General features: G+C 45.1%; 1 protein-coding gene across 1 annotated transcript in view; it reads right to left on the bottom strand.

The window, feature by feature from the left end:
• LOC122814504 (Snf2 related CREBBP activator protein) overlaps window positions 1-7,780 on the bottom strand; it is a 3,617,155-nt gene that overhangs the window by 196,000 nt on the left and 3,413,375 nt on the right. The window lies entirely within an intron of this gene.

Below are 7,780 nucleotides of genomic sequence, written 5' to 3'. Positions count from 1 at the left end.
TCATACTCGTCATGAGACTGGACAACTCCATGGAGTTACTCCAAGTTCACGTTACTGTGGTTAAGACCCCCATTCAAGTCACATCCTGTTACAGACCCCCCCCCCATGGGTAATGATGTGCACAAAGTCTACTTGATCAAACTGGAGTCATTCCAGATATTGCTGAATACCTCTTGGTTACAGGGATTTCAATTATCCCACCATCAACTGGGAAACCGACTCTACCCTAACACACTAGTGCAAAAGTGACTTGACTGTTAACTCAAATGCCCTGGAACAAATTGTTCAAACCCTAAGAAGAGGAACAAACAAACTACATCTGGTCCTCATCAACATGACAAAAAACCTCACAGCAAGAAGTTCTCCGGTTCAATTCTTGGCTGGGGTGCCTTCTGTGCGGCGTCTGCATGTCCTCCCTGCATTTGTGTGGGTTTCCTCCAGGTGCTCTGGCTCCCTCCCACATTACAAAGACATGTGTCTGGAGTGTTTCTCCCTGGGCCTGCGCTGAAAATCGTCTTGTTCCAAGTCGGACTTCTCTGGTAAATGTTAACTAAATAAATAAAATACACTGCGGGACCCGAATTAGTTAAATCTGACCACAAATCAGTCACCTTCGAGCTGGCACTAACACCGGAACTCAAAAAGGGCAAAGCCAGACTAAAAAACTCCACCAGGACAAACCATAGCTTCCTAGGGGTAGGTAACAAATGCATTCCAATCACCACCCCCAGATAGGGCTGGTAACTACACCGAAGCTTACACTAAAGCCCTGTACAATCATCTGCATAAGTGTATAGAATCTGCTGTTCCAGAGAGACTCAAAGCCAGAGCCCCAAGTAAAAAACAAGCCGTCCTGGTGGACATCCAGCATCAACAAACTACAACAAACGCAAAAAGTTGCTGCCCAGGAAAACAAAGGAGAGGCCCCAACAATGGAAAAGCACCCTCCTCAGCCTCAACAGGTAAATAAGACAACATGTCAAATCCTATAAGGGCATCTCTGACAAAAACTTCGCAATCACAGTCAAGGATAACCACAAGACCTTTCACAGCTATGTATGTAGCCTAAAAGGTATGACCCAAGCATGTCCTGAACATGTGACTAACGGTCTCACACACACTGACCCTGCAGGGATAGCAAACCTGTTAGTGGATAGATTTGGCAAAAATTTCATCTCTTATCCCCTCCAAACTTATCACAAACTTTGCTCCCAACTTACCCCCCAACCCTACATATCTGAAAGGCAGGTCATTAAAGTCTTGCCCAAGGCAAAATCACAGCCTCTATGGGACCAGACTGCATCCCAGGCTGTCTTCTAAGCAAGCTAAAACAAGAATTAGCATCACCACTAAGTACCCTTTCAATCATAACCTAACCACAGGCTTTGTACCTTCAGAATGGAAAAGCAACAGACCCAGGGAATTAGAGACCCATAAGTCTGATAAGCCTCATCTGAAGGCCATGGAACATATCATCATGGACTGCATTAATAAAGACAAAAGCAACCTCTAAACCTTGGATACAATCCAATTCGGATTCAGGGGCAGATCCTGCCAGCTAAACCTGGTGGATTTCTTCAAAAACGTGACCAGGGCCACTGACAAGGCAAATCTGTGCACATAGCATACCTCGACTTGGCAAGAGATTTTGACAATCCCACACTTGGACATTACTGATAAACCTAGCAAACTGAATATAAACCCCTTTGTTGTAAGATGGATTGCCAACTGGCTCACAAACCGGACACACACTATCAAAGTGGGTGACTCCACATCAACCAGCAGCCCTATCACCAGCAGGGTGTCACTAGGGTCAGTGCTGGGTCCCCTCCTGTTTGGTACATACTTCTCAGATGTTCAGGCCAAAGGTAAGGGGCTGTGGCTTATTAAGCTTGTGGACTGCAAACTAGGTGCAATTATTGAATCCCCAAATGATGTCAGTATACTTCAGGAGGGTCTTATGCAGACCAGCAAATGGTGTCTTAGTCACAGTCTCAAACTGAATGCAAACAAATGCATCATCATCATCATTCCCTTCGGCAAAAACAATGGCCCTTCATGCTATCAAAACAACAATACCTTAAGTACCTAGGAAGTGGTAAGGGATCTGGCATCACAAATTAAATGTGACCTTAACTCTGATCACCATGTGCTTACTGTAGTAAGGAAGGCTTTCTATGTAGTACACTATTAGTAAAGGCATCGCCTCTAGAGCACAGGTTATAATCCCTCTATGCACATCACTAATCACTCCCATAATTGAGTACAATGCCCCTTTTGCCATGTACTGTACAAAGTACCTGCAGCAACTGGAGAGGCCTCAGAAGTTTCTAACAAAGATCATCACGGGACTCCAGCACCTGCCTTAGACAGACCGATTAAAGTTCCTGTCACTATACACTGTATTGTATAGGCTTCTTAGGGGAGACTTCTGCTGCACATCTGTCAATCAAATGAGACTACCGCTACCTGTTTCGGGATCCTAAATATGGCCTGCAACTTGAATAGGACATACTGGCAGGGCAGATGTGTCTTTGGAATAGGTACCAATTCATGTGAAACAGAGCACCTCTATGACACTATTCAAAAGGAATCTGGACGAGTGGATGGGGCACCATAAATTCTTACTGGAGATAGTGCCCACAACCCTCCTGGACATGGGCAGTCATTGCTAAATACAATCGCAGGTATTATCCACAGTATCTATGGTATTTCATTGGGATGAAACAGCTAGGCTTGAAATGACTACGGGTCGACAGCTTCATAAACTCCTATGATCCAAGGGCAACATCCAGCATAAGGGGACCTAGGCAGCTGCCTAGGGCTTGGCCACAACTTCAAATTAAAGTAAACGTTCTGCTACTTTTCCCAGTATCTCTGACCTGTGTACTGTGGCTTTAAGAATTAAAAAGAAGAATTTGCCCATGTCCTGTTACTTCCTGCTTTCAATGAGACAGGCGCAAGCACAGAGAGCTGGAGCAAGATTTGATTACACAGCACTTACAAGTACAGAAAGTGCACTCACACCAGAAACTTCTGAAGCATAAGTGCAGCATTCTTAATTATGAGATGGAGAGAAGGCCTTTCACAGCAGAACTGGTAAGCACAGGTGTAAGAATTTAAAGAACAGTTAGGTCTTTGCACAACATGTACAGGAGTATTTCACAGTAGAACCTGCTGCAGACATGAGAGTTAGTGCAACATTCTTTTTGATTTTACAGCAGAATGGCTAGGCAAGGTGTGTGCGTGTATGGTTTACTATCAATATGTCGAACGTCAAAACAATTTTCGTTCAACATATCGAAAGTAAACCATGAAAATTAAAAAAAACGAACAGGACACAATGCCGAATCTGCTGACTGAATTCAGCAGATTCAACATTGTTTCCGAACACATCACGTGATGTCAGTATAGGAGCTAAAGTAAACAAAACTCCTATAGCTGACATCACGTTTTTGCAGGGGGGCAAGCCCCCATGCACCCTCCGCTAACTATATATTTCAACTCCAAAATTACACTACAGTGAGGCAAGAAAAGTATTTCCCAAACTGCACTGTACCACGATCTCTGTACATTTCTTCGAATTTATATTAGCAAATGTACAGTGCATTCGCTAATATAAACATTCGAACACTGAGATGTTCAAGCAGATGAACATTCGAACATCTCAATGCTGCTATTTTGATAGTAAACCATGTATATATATATATATATATATATATATATATATATATATATATACACACACACACACACATTATATATATGGATCTACTTCACAATGCCAAAATTTCAGAACCACCACCACCATATGGCCGACACCATATGACCGACATCCGAAATCTCGACATTGTAAGTAGACCATATAAAAGGAAAATCCTGCTCAGCTGGTGAACCTGGGAATTTTGAGGCAATGTTACAATTGCCTCATGTACACAGACAACCCTCTCCTCCTCCCACAAAACACAAATACATGCGAGAGATGCAACTATACGGCCAAACTGGAGGCTGAGCTCTCTCAACATAGGACTGGCAAGACCAGTCAGGAGGAGAAGGTTACCACACACACTATAGACCCAGTCTCACATAGTACCATCACAACCTCAAATCATACACATAAACACACAAAGACATACTTGGAGGCTCTGATCAAAAATCTACCAAAACAGCAGAGGCCACCAAAGCAGACACCCAAACAACCACCACCTCAGAACACAACACCTGCAACACATAGACCTCACAGTCAGGTGTCAAACAGTCACAGCCCTTAAGGCCAAACACAATGCCAGACACACCAGTCATTGGTGACTCCATAGTCAGACACACTGGCGTCCCGCTCACCAGACTGAGTAAGGAGAAGGTCACAGTAAGCTGCCAGTCGGGCGCTAGAAACCGCCACATAGCATAAGCACTCAGGTCTCTCAACAGCAGGTACAAATACGACTCAGTCATTGTCCACGCTGGTGTAAGCGACCTGAGGCGCACCTCCTTGGACTACATGAAAAGAGACATTGAGGAGCTCTCTGATTATGTAGCCCAGGCAGGTATGACCCTGACCTTGAGCAGTATCCTACCTTCACCAAGAATGATGCCACAATACAGAGATAAGATGATCAGCTTTAACAATTGGCTTAAACACTGGTGTCATTCAAAGGGGATCCAGTGTCTGTCTGCCTGGGATGACATGCTGGACAAGCCATGCTGCTTCGCAAGGGACGGCTTGCACCTGTCACCCCTGGGATTCCAGATATTGGCAAAGGCTCTTGCCACCCCCATAGTGCCTTTTTTAGGCAAGGCTCAAATTCTAAACCTACCACCCTAGAACACAAAAAAGGAAAAAAACTAAGGGTAATGCTGCTCAATTCCAGAAGTCTAAATCTCAAAATGCACGCACTCAGGGCTTTCTCAGTATGGAGAACATTGATGTCTGTGCTGTGACAGAAACCTGGTTCAAGGCTACTGAGAGCACCCCAGCACTATCAGGTTTTAACTCATATCATGCGTTCCGGCCCCAAAATCCGGACAATACCAAGAAAGGAGGGGGGGTATCCATATTCATCAAGGACACCCACACCTCAAGACTGGTGGCAACGCATGATGCATCGGAGACCATCCAGGTGCAATTAACCATAGGCAAGACTGCTCTGCAAATTGTAGCATGTTACAGGCCACCCTCACAAACTCAGGAACCTCACATGGCCTTCCTGAAAAAACTAGAGGGGATAAATGTATCACCAAACACCATCATACTAGGTGACTTCAATTAGCCTAATATAGACTGGGAACACTACTCAAGCCCAAACACCCTAGCCCAAAAGTTCCTGGAATTCATAAACTCAAATGCCATGGAACAACTAGTCACCATCCCACAAGAGGAGATAACATACTTGATCTCATCATCACGAACATGGGAGCACAATGTTCAACACGGAAGTATACCCCTCACTGGTGAGATCAGATCACAAACTAATCTCGCTGGAGGTCCTCATCCCACCCCACCTGAAATAAAAGACCACTGTAAAGAACTTCGAAAGCCGACTTCACACTTCTAAAGACTAGTGTGGTCTCCTTTAAGGCCCGAGCGGTGGAAAACAGTACACAAGCCGCTCACTCACTTACAAAGGCCTCCTACCACCACCTGCAGGACTGCGTGGATAAGGCAGTCCCAACCAAAACAAAGACTCTTTGTACCAAAGGCAAGCGTCCAGTCTGGTGGACCCCAGCCATAAACAAACTCTACAACAAAAGGAGGAAGCTACTACAAGATAGAGCAAAATCCTTAAAAGGTAAGACACCCTTGATCACTATAAGTAAAAACTAAGAACTCTCATAAAATCATCCAAAGCAAATTTTGAGAGAAAAATAGCTAAAGACTCAAAAGACAATCATAAGGCCTTCTTTAGCTATGTTAGAAACCTGGGAGGAAACTCCCAGATATGCTCAGAACTAGTTCAAAATGATGTGAAGATTACTGATCCTACAGACATTGCCAACATACTGGCTGACAGGTTCAGTGCAAACTTCTCCCCCTCCCCAAAAGGAGAGATATCTATACCAAGCGATTGCAGCCCCCAAACATCTCCAGCCCAAGTGAGAACTGCTCTCTCAAAGCAAAAACACAGCATCCATGGGACCTGATGGTGTCCCGGCTGTGTGCTCCACGAGCTCAATGAGGAATTAAACCCACAGCTAGGACAGCTGTTTAATCTAAGTCTTACCTCTGGATACGTGCCAGGGGTGGCGCACTGCAACTGTGGTCCCACTTCACAAAGGCGGTGCCTCCACCGACCCTGGAAATTACCGCCCATTAGCTTGACAAGCCTTATCTGCAAAGCCATGGAGAGGATCATAATGGACCTCATAAATAAGACAGAGGAATTTGCAGACTTTGGATCCAACCCAGTTTGGCTTTGTCAAGGCAGATCATGCCTTTTAAACTTGGTTGACTTTTTAGAAACAGCCACCAAAGCCATTGATGAGGGAAAGGCAGTCCATACAGCCTACCTCGATCTGGCGAAGGCCTTCGATACAATACCCCACTTTCGGGTATCATTGAAAAACTCATCAGCTTAAATGTTAACCCATACATCACAAGATGGGTTGCAAACTGGCTGAGTGACAGAACCCACAGGGTCAGAGTTGCTGGCGCCATGTCAGACTCTAAGCCTGTCACAAGTGGTGTCCCACAGGGCTCAGTCCTGGGCCCACTCTTGTTTGGCATCTACTTTTCAAGTACAAGCAAACACAGGAGGGTTATGGCTGACAAAGTTTGCAGATGACTGCAAACTGGGCCATAGTAGAAAACACATCTGACACAGATATCCTTCAGAAGGGTCTCACAGAAATGGATAACTGGTGCCAGAGCCATGGCCTAAAGTTAAATGCCAAAAATGCATAGTCATACCCTTAGGGAAAAACAAGGTTACCCCTAGCTGCAAATAGGTGGCAATTCACTGAGCACAGAAGAAGTTATCAGGGACCTGGGGACCCAGGTTGATAGTAGTCTGTCATTGAAACCCATGTAGCTAAAGTAGTTAGGAAGACCTTCTACATTGCCCACCTTATCATGAAGGATTCTCATCTAGATCAAGGGAGGTCATAGTCTCCCTTTACTCATCACTCATCAGACCAATGATTGAGTACAATGCCCCATTCGAATGTATCTGACTCGACACTTGCAGCAGCTGGAGAGGCCACAAAAGTTCCTCACCAAAAGGATAAAGGGTCTCAAAAATCTGTCCTATGCTGCCCGACTGAAAGAACTCCAGCTCTATTCAGTCGCCACGCTGCTCAGAGGTGACCTTTGCCTAACATACAAGGCCATGTCAAACCCAGATTTGATGAATATGCTTCACCTCAAAAATCTAGATCCATCAGAGCCACAAGGGCGGAGACTTAAACCTCGACACGGCTATTAATAGGACGTGCTGGAGGGATAGATTCATCACCCAAAGACTCCCTATGCTGTGGAACAAAATCCTGGTATATGTGAGGCAGAGCACCCCGCTGGCCTTGTTCAAGAGAAATCTTGACCAATGGATGGGAGATCGCAGATATACCCCAGGGATTACCTCAATGTCACTGCTCGACAGAGGCACAGCAAAATAATGGGTATAGTTCCCCATACTAAAGGGGTGGCGTAAGCCACAAAACGATGGGCTAGGCTTGTAAATGCCCTCGGGCAGATAGCCTAGTATGAACCTATGAACGTATGAACAATTTCCTTTCAACTGCTGGCAGGGGGGCTTCACCCACCACACCCCCTATAACTTTAATATAC

The sequence above is a fragment of the Protopterus annectens genome, chromosome 10.part0 (genome assembly GCF_019279795.1).
Source record: "Protopterus annectens isolate FY-2018-M chromosome 10.part0, PAN1.0, whole genome shotgun sequence".
Classification (NCBI taxonomy): Eukaryota; Metazoa; Chordata; order Ceratodontiformes; family Protopteridae; genus Protopterus; species Protopterus annectens.
This window is presented reverse-complemented; position numbering and strand designations above follow the sequence as displayed.